A 12,528-nucleotide genomic window follows, 5' to 3' on the forward strand; every position below is an offset into this window, starting at 1 on the left:
CATGCTTCAAGACAAAATTTCATTTATTTGTCATTAGAAATAAATATTTCACAATATATAATTACATATTGTTTTTGTGATTAATCACTATGCTTTAATGATGTTCAATTTGTAACAATGAAAATACCTCCTGCATATAAGATATTTACATTACAATTCATAGCAGTAGGAAAATGACAGTTATGAAGTAGCTGGAAAATAACTTTATGGTTGGGGCTCACCACAGCATGAGGAACTGTATTAAAGGGTCACGGCATTAGGAAGGTTGAGAACTACTGTTCTAAGTTGTGTTGAGCTAGTATATCTGAGGATTGAAATAAAAACATTCAATGGTACTGGTGAGAGAGTAGTTCTGATCCATAGCCATTAGATTTAAGCTCCATGGAGAAGGAAACAAAAACAACCATAAAAGGTGGCCTGAAAGCAGTGGAGGGATTAACGTATTAAATATCTTTAACGGTGAAGAGCAGTCGTTGGAAAAGGGAGTAAAGAACTAGGAAGTAGAAAACTGAGGCAAAAACAAGACAAAAACACAATAAACGCTCAACACACATCTTTTGATAGACCTATGTCCTGAATAAAGTCTGCTACCAGAAGATGAAATAGATACAAAAGAAAAATAGATATATACTGTTTAATTTTAACAATAGAAATCACCGTTAATATGAACGATGCAAGAAATTACCCTGGTATATTTAGTAAGAACAACATGTAATTTGACCATGAGAACTTTACAGTCAGTTTTGCATTTATTTATAACACTTTAAAAAAAAATTATATCCTTTTATTTTGTTACACTAATTGTCTTGCTATTTCTTCCAATACATCATTCGATAGCACATGGTATAGACTCAAACATCTTGTGCATTCCATACGATTGTTTTGTTTTTCTTAGGAGCCCTGATGGCCTAGTGGTTCTGAGCTGGGCTGCCATCCATACGATTCTTTCCATGAGATCATTTTATCAGAAAGTGTTGAAAGAAGTTTGAATGCAAGATTATTTTAAAATGATAAATCCAGAGTAGAAAGTTTCTTATAAACTTTTATTCTTGACATAGATGAAAAACAGTTACAGTTGAGTCACTTCTAAGTGCCAGATGTTATAGAGCTTGTTTATATTTATCTGAGTAATTTATTGAAGCTGGTGAACTAGCTTTGGGCTAGAACTTATAAATCATGTTCTTTCTATCCTTTTCCCAAGTATCATCCCCATGTGAATTTAAGGCATATCCTGTGTCTGTTTTGAACTGAAGTAACTAGCGCACTGAAGTCTGAAAGACTAGTCGATTCACAAGCTTTCACAGCAAAGGGAGGTAGCTGATCTCCCACTGAAGAGAAACGTTTTTATAAACTCATCTCCTGTAATGAAAACACAAAACATAGGACCCTAGCTTAGTGAGTGTATCAAATTTTATGACTACAAATAAGAAAACACGCTGAAAAGAAAAAATCACATGAATCAAACTGTAAAATAGTAAATGGAGTCCCTGGGTGGTGGTACAATGATGAGCATTCTTGTTAGGTCTGGTGGTACTAGAAACCCCTGCCTGGTGCTTTGAACTACTGATCTATGGTTAGCAACTCAGTTTGTAACCACTGCACTGCTAGGGCTCCTGTAGTAGCATTATGTGCATGGCTTTATTTTTGCTTAAAATGGTTCTCACTTTATTAATAATAACATCAAAGATGTGATGAAATTTATCTAAGGAAACCTAACCTATAATATCAGAGTAAAACTCAAAACTATTTTTCTGACTTCAAAACCATCACCACCACCCCCCACCTTCCTCTCTTTCTGTCATAGTAGCTAGCAGTAGTTGTGGATAAAAGCTCATTTGGCATTTTATCAACTTGAGTTCACTATTAATAATAAAATCCATCTTATTTTTTCCCATACTTAATATCTATAATAATAACCCCAAAGTAATGATATGGCTAGTTTATATGTGTAATCAGTTGGAGAATCAAAATGTTATTCTCTTCATTAGCATCTTAGTGGCATCCAGGAGCCCTGGTGGCACAGTGGTTATGCATTGGGTTGGTAACCTTATGGTCATCAGTTCTGAACCTTAGTAGGAGAAATAGGAGACTTTCCACTCCCATAAAGATTTACAGTCTTGGACATCCACAGAGCAGTTTTACCCTATCCAATAGGGTCACTATGTCTCAGAATCGACTCGAGGACAGTGAGTTTAGTGTTTGAGTTTGGTTATAATTCATCACTTCATGTAATAATTATATTTATGAATAAAAAAACTATACTAGATTATATTGTAATGCTTTTTATATACTTAATCAGGCTGTGGTCTCCTTGAAAGAAGGAAAAGAAGCCTATTTCCTCTAAGTGTCTCTAGGACCAAGAATCGTAAGGAATATTCATAGTAGCAAATGTTTGGAAGGGATAAATTGTGTTATAGGGAATGCATGATGTATTTTTCTGTGTGCCATATTATTTGATAGACCAGAAAACTCCACTCACTCTCTATAGTAGAAAAACATTTATAAATTATAAATCCTGTTACCTATTTTGCATAGTGTATAATAGATATAAACTAAAGTAATTGAGATCAGTTTGTGTGACAAATATTAAGCCAATTTTTTCTTATGAAGGATGAGATTTTAAGAATAAACATATGGAGAAACTGAAGCCCAGAGAGAGTATGTAAACACTATCATTTATGACACAGCTAGCTAAATTCCAAAACAGTATTACCACCCATGCTTATTTGCTTGGTCACTTTTTTCTTTATTAATTAGTTTTTTCATAAAAATATACATAATATAACTTTTGACAGCTCAATATTTTTCATGGGTATATGTAGAATTAGACACTCCTGGTTAGAGATGGACTCAAACTTGTCAATCAAGTGGTAGCTTGACGACACCTCTTTGTGGGTGTGGCCTTTCATATGAGAGTGAAAGACTGAGAACTGCCTCTCTACCTTCTGCTTTACCTTCCTCCTCATTAGAATTTCTCTAGGACTCTGCTGCAGTGCGGGTCTGGGGAAGGGGATGTAGGCCTCTGGACTCTGAGAGCTGCTGCCCCCTGGTTATGTTCCCACCAACCTTTGATCCACGGGACTGTGCACCCATCAGCCTATGGTCTTCCTATTTCCTGGTTCACCTTTCTTTAGGGTCCACCTGCTTCTACATGAGTCTGAAGAGGGATTGTGAACTACCCTCAGACTTATGGACTTGAGGTTGGACTGGACTGGGATGTCCTCTTGATATATAAATACTTCATAACATAAAGCTGTCACATACACATACATGAGTGTCACTGGATTTGTTTCTCCAGACAACCCAGCCTAACACAGTAAGATTCAGGAAGGCCAACTGTATCAATCATGTGAAATTATCATCAAAATGTGCTGCCGTATTTTCCATTACCATTAGCAGATTCTCAGCGTTATAAATCCAATGTTTCCTCTTTCCCCCTTCTCAGTCTGAGTAACCACTATTAAACTCTTATCTCAATACATTCACCTATTCTAGGTATTTCATATATGTAAGATCGCACAATATCTGTTATTTTGTGATCAACTTACTTCACTCAGCATAGTGCTTTCAAAATCCATGCGTCTTGTGTCATGTGCCAGGACTTCATTTCTTTTTGTGACAGGCAAAATCTACCACATATGCATACTAGCTTTCATCTGCTGAAGGACATTTCGTTTCAGTTGTTGTGACCTTTACACTTTGTGAATAGTAAAGCAATAATCATTGGTATGCCTGCATCTATTTGTGTCGCTATTTTTACATGATTGGGGTATTTATCAAACAGTGGAATTGCTGGGTCAGATGGCGCCTCTAATTTTAACTTTTGGAGGAGTCATCAAACTGCTTTCCAGAGTACTCTACCCTTTTGCATTCTCATCAGCTATGGATAAGGGTTCCAATTTCTCTCTATCATCACCAGCATGTGTGATTTTTCCTTTTAATGACTATTTTTAAAATATAATTCATCCTAATGGTGATGAAGTAGCATCTCACTATACTTTTTATTTGCAGCTTCCTAGTGTTGGCACTGGAGGTTAAGCCTTGGGCTGCTAACTGCAAGTCTGCAGTTCCAATCCACTCCATGGGAGAAAGATGCTGCTGCTGGTTATAATAAAGATCCCCAGTCTCTAAAGCCATATGGAGCAGTTTTACCTCATTATATATGAGGGTATGCCCCCCAAAATAGAATTTTTTTTCAAAGTTATGTATTTAACTTTTTTTACAAAACAACCTATCACCTTCAAAGTGCTCTCCATTATACTTAATACATTTGTCAAATCTGCAATTCCATTCTTGGAAACATGTTTCAAACTTAGCTGTTTTGATGGCTGACAGCACCTCCCTCATTTTTTTCTTCACCTCTTCTTCTGTCATCAAATCACTGTCCTTTCTGTCCCTCTTCATTCTCAGAAACAAAAAGATGTCACACTCATCAAGGTCAGGTGAGTAAGTTATGTGGGGCAAGAAAGCGTGCTGGTTTTTCCCAAAAAAAACTGGCACACTGAGATGGCTGCTTGATTAGGTGCATTGTCATGGTGGCAAAACCAGTCCCCCATCTGCCGCAAATCAGGCCTTTTTGGTCACATATTGTTACACAATCTTTTCAGAACTTCTAAATAGAAAGCTTGATTAACAGTCTGACTCGGTGGAACAAACGTTTTCGTCCATTTGGGAAGTTGACAGAAGTCCAGAATGAGAATTATCATCAAGTGATATTTCACTTTTTTTGAAATGAGAAAACCACTCATACACTTGAGTTTTTCCCACAGCAGTGACCTTGTAAACTGTGTCCAACATCCCAACAGTCTCTGTGGCATTTTTCCTGAGCAGGAAAGAAAATTTCATAGCTGCACGCTGTTCTCTTAAATCAGCCATAACAGCAACAACAAAAATGCAGTTAGAGCAAAACTGCTTTTATGAAAAACTCACTGTGACCAGAGAGAATCTTTCCAGGTGACACCACTGAGTGCACTAACTCAGAGCAAGTTGCTTGGTGCTCTCCCAGCAAGAAAAGTGTGCACTACAAAAGCTCTGATCTGCCCAGCGCAATTGTGGCTTTTGTTGGTGTTTTTGTTGCTTTGCGTACCCCTGCTCTTAGTCAGTGTTAATTGATGGCAGTGGTGTAATGGCTAATGAAGGGGGCCTGGTAGTGCAGTGATTAATTGCTCAGCTGCTACCTGAAGTGAGTATTTGGAACACAACAGCCCCTCTTTGAGAGAAAGATGTGGCAGTCTGCTTCTGGAAAGATGACAGCCTTGTAAACTGTGGGCGATTCTACGCTGTCCTATAGGGTCACTAGGAGTTGGAAATGACTCTATGGCCATGAATTTGGGTGTTCACTTTATTTTTAAAATTTGTTCAATGACATTGAACTTTTTAAAAATAATAAGTCTATTTGTGTATCTGCTGTGGTTAAATATTCAGATCATTTGTCCTTTTTCAGTTTTGATGTTTGTATTTTCCTTATTAACTTTTACAGTTGTATAAATGGAGAATCAAAAATATAAGTGTCAATACTTACCTGGCATGGGAGATACCATGATCATGAAGGTGGTTTTCCCGGGGCGAGGTTTATCCATTGCACTCTGGATGTGCTGACCCCTGTGATTTCCCCAAATGTGGGAAACAGCTACATAATTTGTGGTAGTGGAGGACTGTGTTTGCTCTCTCCCCTGTAAAAAAAAAAAAAAATATATATATATATATATATATATATGCACACAAAAGCATTCATTTTATCCTTCTGAATCACAATTTCTTTATGCATAATGAGATTGTTTTAGGGGTCATAATAGTTAATGTTATGTGGTAAATTACAATTCTCAGTAGTTTTATAGGGATTGCGTTAATTCCCTTTTAATAATGAAATATAATATAATCACCTCTATGATATGATATGATTTGATCAACTATTAGTTGTAAGAGGCGTTTCCTCAGGGGTGTGGCCTATGTCCAATATATATGGATGTTGAAGTCTGGATGCTAAATCTGACTTCTTGTTATCTGTCCTATGGTTCTTGGGCCATCTGACCTCTGTCAGCCTCTGAAATCATGTGAACCAAAAGAAGCTTCTATACTGACACCTGATCCAAAAATACTGTGACTTGCCAGCCCTCAAAACTTGTATGAGTCAGCTATTTGAGTTAAAACTCTCTGTATAAATTTAAGAAGAGTCCTCATAGTGTATGAGTTAAGTATTAGACTCAGGGCATTTCAAAGCCATCGGGTACTACATGGGAGAATGAGGCTGTCTGATCCCATAAAAATGACAGTCTTAGAAACTCTAAGGAGCAGTTATACTCAGTCCTAAGGGTTGCGATGAGTTGAAAATGACTCACTGACAGTAGGTTAAACTTTTTGGCTTGGTATATTTATATTTCATTCATTTGCTCTTCTAGAGAATCAAGTCTAAGGCAGTAGTTCTCAACTTGGGTGTTATAATCCTTTGAGTTGTTTAGAATTATATATGGTACGTTTTGGTTTGTTATCATGGTTGTGGTCACTACTGGCAATGTATATATAAAACCCAGGGAAAATAAATGTTCTTCATATTGGTGGAACTCACAAAATAAAACATCTTTTGCGTGTATATACCAAACTTTCTTTATCCATTTCTTCTACTGATGGACATTTCTGTTATCTCCTTGCTATTGTGAACAGTGCTGTGATGAACATGGGAGTACATTTGTCTGCACATGCTATATCTCTTACTTCTTTAAGATATATATGAAAAAAAAGATATATATGCCCAGCAGAGGTATTATTGAATACTATGGGATTTCCACTCCCAGTTGTTTTGGGAAGCACCATATTGTTTTCCACAATGGTTGTGCATATTTACAGACCCACCAGCAGTGTATGAGAGTGTCCATCTCTTCACACCCTCACTAGCATTTGTTGTTTGCTGATTTGTTTTTTTCATTGGGCAATCACTGTTGGTGCAACATGACATCTCACTGTTAACTTGATTTGCATCTCCCTGATGGCTAATGATCACAGGGAGCATTCATCTCTAAAAGCAATGATGACAAATCATCTCACATCATTATTGACTTTGGAAAACATTATGCCGAATGAAGCTAGTCCATCACAAAAGAACAAATATTGTCTGAGATCACTAGTATAGTGATTAAAAAATAGCCAAAAACTTTCATACCAATAGGAACAAATTTTGGAGGTTTTCAAGGGAGGGAGAACAAGCTTGGGACATTGAAACAATGTACTATAAGGCTGACAGGTATTGACTCTGGTGAAGGAAAGGATAGAGATTCATGAGGAAGAAGAAAAATCAAGGAAAGGAGGTGGGATAAAATATGGGGGTAGAGGTGGATGAGTGCTTTGAACTGTTGACTGATGAGCTGATGATCTGAAATGTACACCCCCACCAGCACACACACACCTAAGTCACAATAAAAAATACATTTAAAAATTATTAACCATACTGACCTGGCAGGGGAGATGCCGAGGTAACGAGGGTGGTTTTCCTGGGACGGGGCTTGTTCATTGCACTCCGGATGTGCTGACCCCTGCGATTTCCCCAGGTGTGGGGGGCTCAGCTGCATAATTGGTGGTGGTGGGGGACTCCGTTCGCGCTCTCCCCTGGAGAAAAAAAAGAAGAAAAAAATTTATTAACCAATATGATAAAAAAAATCTCATAAGGCATACTGTGCTTGAGAAAGCATGTCTTTTTGTCTCACTACGTGATTAAAAGGTGACACTAAGGTTATTTCTTTGCCTTAGGAAACAAAAAGCAATTAGGGTTGTTTTTTTTTGTCATCTTTTCTTTCAATGTGACTTTACATTATCTTGCAAGAATTCAGGAAGAGTTAAGGAAGCCAGGACTATATTACGAAGCAAAACAGACTCTGTGTCAAGTTCTGTATAGGTTCTGGGGAATCCACTTGAGTCACTTTTGTATTATCTAAGAGCTAAAATATTAACCATGTTGCCAAATAAGGATAAGTATATTTTTGACTATAGATGTTTTAGCTCACAGTTCTTAGTATCTGAAATTACTCTGACTTTGGACAAGTGGGTGTGAGAGAGAGAAAACAGCGATTGAAGAAAAGCTTCAGGAGGTTCCAAGGTGCCGACTTCACCAGCCTGTTACACAGAGGACAACCCAGGGGCATGTGCATCTTCTAATCAGATATGAATCAGGCTGGGACTTGTACTTAATGGAATGGGGCTTGAACTCTGAGGACATCTTTCAGGAGGCTGAGGAAGCTGTGCTATTTATGGTCTTTTTGTGGTAGGGCTACTGACACATCCTTTTATTACTAGAACTTAAAATCTAACATCGGGGTGCTTTTATCCTATTGGGTACAGACTGAAGGTTTTTACACATTCTTTTCAAAAATGACATTACTCTCTTGATTAAACAAGGGCATTATGATAAATTTATCAGCTTCTATTATAACACAGGGAGTATAAACCCTAATTGTACTGTTATTCAAATTTCTAAACATTTAAATATATTTCAAATTGTATTGATCTTTGCTACATATTTTTAATTAGGTTACTTATATTTAATTAGGTTACTTATATTAACTTGACACTCAGTAAGGAAAAATATTTTTGGCTGTCAGTATTTTAATTTCTACTTTGTATTGCTTATGTTGCTAAGAACAATGCTAGGTCCATGAATTATGTGAACACTTACACTGAATTATTGAATTAAATCCATTCCAGGAATTACAGATTTTCAGAAAGCTTACCTCTGTATAGGGGGTAACTTCTGTAACTATGGCAGAGCATTGATGAATTTTCCATTTTAATAGCTTGTTAGTTCTGTGAGTCAAAAAAAGATGGAGTCTGATATACAGTAGGTATTGACTGGTATTTCATTATCTCTTCAAAGCTTGTGTGAACTTTAATTGTATCACTTATAGAAATTAATAGCAAAAACTACTGTCTTTCAAGTTCTGACTAATTTTTGTTTTACTTTTTAAACCTGCTTGTTAATATTTGCATTCATTTTTTTATTTTTTCAAAGCATAAGGAGATTTTTCTTAAGGACAGAACAAAGTTATTTACTCCAAATTTATTTGAGAAATATCAGTTGATGTTTTAAATGCAAATTTTCCCAGCTTATATAGCCTCTTTCTTTTATTTATGTGAGAACAGCACTTGGCCTTATGTATGTGAAGATGTACTGCCAGAGAAGTATTTCAATGTTATTGCTGATAAAGTTATGTATGTTTTCTGTCTATACAAAGATCCTGGAGACCGGGGGGAACAATTTGCTTCAGCACTCCAATCAGTACATTTACTTTATTTCTTATGGGTCTTGATTTGATTTTTCATTGAAGTTTTATTTGATATCAGTACATTTTATTTTCATCTAAAGTTTTACCTTGTGACATAAGGGAAATTTCCTTCCTTCGGGCTAATTATAACAAGTTTTGAGACCAATATTCTTTCCATGAGCATTCTTAAGGGAAGTGGTTGGTTTAACTTGCTCCTTCCTTACCATGACCACTTTCCTTTCTGACTTCATCGTCACCATTCTCCCCTTAAATTCCCATACTTCACTTCTTTACACTGCTCCACTACTTTAGGGTTTCACATTTGCAACCTTGTGCTTATAGAAAGCTCTGAACTTAGAGTTTCATAAGCACGTCTCCATTTCATTTTTTGGATCCTAGTCCAAATGCAATTTCCAGAGAGAAGTCTTATCTAATCACAGAATAAGATATAACTGGTCCATCAGTTATTATCTATAATGTCATCATTTTAAATTTATTATACCATTATTCTGATACTAATAGCATTAATATTATAAATATTCATGTTTACTTGTTTACCTGTTTCATTTGGTGGAGGTAGAGGGAGATTTGTTTTGTCTCAATTTTTGTTCATCATCATGCAACCCAGAATATAAATCCCATGAGAGGAGAATTGTTCACAACTGAATCCATAAGATATTGATAAGTATGGTCTAGAGTAGTGAGAAACACAGGGCTTTCTAACCCCATAAGTGTTACAGTCTTAGAAACGAATGAGGACAGTTGTACCCTGTCCTACAGGGTCACTATGAATCCACGTGCACTAGATCACAGTGATTGTGGTTTCCCTTCTGGCTTATAGTAGGTATAGTTTCATTGTAGTGAAACTTAAAATTCCTGTAATTTCTATCATTTAAAATTATTTGACAATTATGCATAGAGGGGCATTTATAGACTATCTTATTCAAATTTTGATTAAAAATATATAAACTGAAGCCCTGAAAGACAGATCAACTTATTTGATTTCACAAAGCTGGACAGTGAGAATTAAGTTCTGAGTCCTATAATATTGTGTTCTCACCACATCATGCTTCTAGTAGTAGAAATTATCTGAGCAGTCTTATTTAGGTCTACAAAGGCTTATCTATAATTCTAAAATTCCAAAGCTCAGAAGTACCATAAGTTTTGTTAAACCTTGGCATCAAAATACATTTGGTGGCAAAAATATAGCAAACATAAATGTGAAGCTATTTATAGATTATTTTTATATCCTACTTACTGTGGACACTCATATATTTCATTGCAGAAATACTAATGTGTGATTCCAAGCTTCTGTCCCAGATATTGCTAAATGCTATTATGTCATATCTAATACATATAATGTGTTAACTTTTCTTATATCCATTTATATCTGAATTCTAAAACATATCTCACCCCCAAGGTCTTTTAAAGGAGGGATTATAGACAGATTTTAAACATATGCTCTTGCTCACACTGAAATCAGGGGATGAATAACAATTTAACCATGAAAGTGAGTCAAGAAGAAATCATTTAGTTTAACAGCCTTGTCATGCAGATGAGAAAGCTGGGGGATTAAATAAGTTATAACAAATCACAAAGTGAAAAGCTCAAAATCTAAGATTCCTAGTCTATAAAATTCTCTATCAAAACACAAGCAGGACAGAACATTACATCTTGTGTGTTACTGTCTATTATGCATCATTTCATACAGATCATCATCTTGTTAATTTTCACAAATACATGAAGGATATTACAATATTATAATATTATTTGGGTGAAGTTCTTTGAGAAATTATATAAGGTGCCCAAGGTCACATAAGTAAAAGTAGAACAGGCGGTGTTTGGACTCAGGACAGTCTGTCTCTTAAAACTATGATTGCGCCATAGCTTCTAATTCACAAGACTTTCATAAAATTAAGGTCATCATATGAGTCTTTGAAATGATTTATGAACCATGAATCTTCTTTTTAATTGTTGAAAGTAATCCAAATAAAGTTTTGAAAAGATCATAAGGAATTTAAATGTGTATAGAATAGGCCACGTTTTTCCTTATCATAATGCTGGAGTTTTCAGATCATTTTCCGAGCTTCACACTCATAGTGTGATAGTAATAAGACCTTGACATTCCAAATCCACTAATGATCCACCTTCTCTATAAGACCAGATCATTGATGGCAAAGATGAATTATTTAACAAAGTAAATTATTGCTCTGTTGCAAACTGAAGTCATATATCTTTCTTAAAGGAAAATGTATATATACATATGTTGTTGTTTTAGGTACTATTTAGTACAGGAGAGTAAAACACTGTTATGTTTGAGCCAAACATAGGAACAACTGTGAGGATGGCACAGGACCTAGCAATGTTTCTTTTTGCCGTACTTAGGGTTATTATGAGTCAGAACTAATTTGATGCGCCGAACAACAACAACAACAAATATACATACAAGGGGGTACTCCCCGCCAAAAATGGCAAAAAGCTCCCCAGGAGGAGTTTTTGTAGTGTGCATTTTTCCCAGTAGGCAAGGATCCAGTGACTCCTGAGTTAGTGCACCCAGTGGCATCACCTGGGAAGGTTCTCTCTGATCACAGTGAAATGTTTTGTAAAAGTAGTTTGACTCAAACTTCATTCCTTGGGAATGGCCGATTTAAAAGAAAAGCACGGGGCTGTGAAATTTTGTTTCCTGCTCAGGGGAAAATGCCACAGAAACTCTTGTGATGATACATACAGATTACAGGGACAGTGCTATGGGAAAAACTCAAGTGCATGAGTAGTTTTCTCATTTCAAAATAGGTGAAATGACAATTGATGACGTACCTCATTCTGGACATTCATCAACTTCCCAAATGAATGAAAATGTCAACTCATAGTGCGTTTGGAGTTCATTCCAACAGATCAGACTGTTACTAAAGCTTTCTATTTAGAGGTTATGAAAAGATAGTGTAAGAGTGTGTGACAGAAAGGCCTGATTTGTGGCATACAGGGGACTGAGTTTGCCACCACAGCAATGTACCTGCTCACGCAGCCATCTCAGTGCACCAGTTTTTTTGCAAAAAATACCCTGCCTCTCTTTCCCCAAACACCTGACTCACCTGGCCTTGCTCTGTATGACTTCTTTTTATTTCCATCAATGAAGAGGGACATAAAAGGACAGCAATTTGATGACATACAATAGTTGAAGAACAAAATGAGGGAAGTTTCTTCCATATGGGCTTTATGCTTCTCAGCTAGATGTCTGCTTGTATGTCTTCAAGCCTTTAAGACCCCGGATGCTATATCT

The 12,528-nt window shown here is 36.3% G+C and overlaps 1 protein-coding gene and 2 non-coding genes across 7 annotated transcripts in view; all 3 read left to right on the forward strand.

Annotated features, from left to right (window-relative positions):
• Positions 1–12,528, forward strand: part of DLG2 (discs large MAGUK scaffold protein 2) — a 1,827,487-nt gene that overhangs the window by 186,459 nt on the left and 1,628,500 nt on the right. The gene's annotated exons all lie outside the window — the stretch shown is intronic.
• LOC115870525 lies at positions 5,514–5,675 on the forward strand. Its single transcript, XR_004046757.1, has one exon. It is a non-coding gene; the product is annotated as a U1 spliceosomal RNA (small nuclear RNA).
• On the forward strand, positions 7,439–7,602 carry LOC115870535. The gene has a single exon (XR_004046767.1). It is a non-coding gene; the product is annotated as a U1 spliceosomal RNA (small nuclear RNA).

This window comes from Echinops telfairi, unplaced genomic scaffold (assembly GCF_000313985.2).
Source record: "Echinops telfairi isolate 266 unplaced genomic scaffold, ASM31398v2 ScPeMD7_1713;HRSCAF=2227, whole genome shotgun sequence".
Taxonomy (NCBI): domain Eukaryota; kingdom Metazoa; phylum Chordata; class Mammalia; order Afrosoricida; family Tenrecidae; genus Echinops; species Echinops telfairi.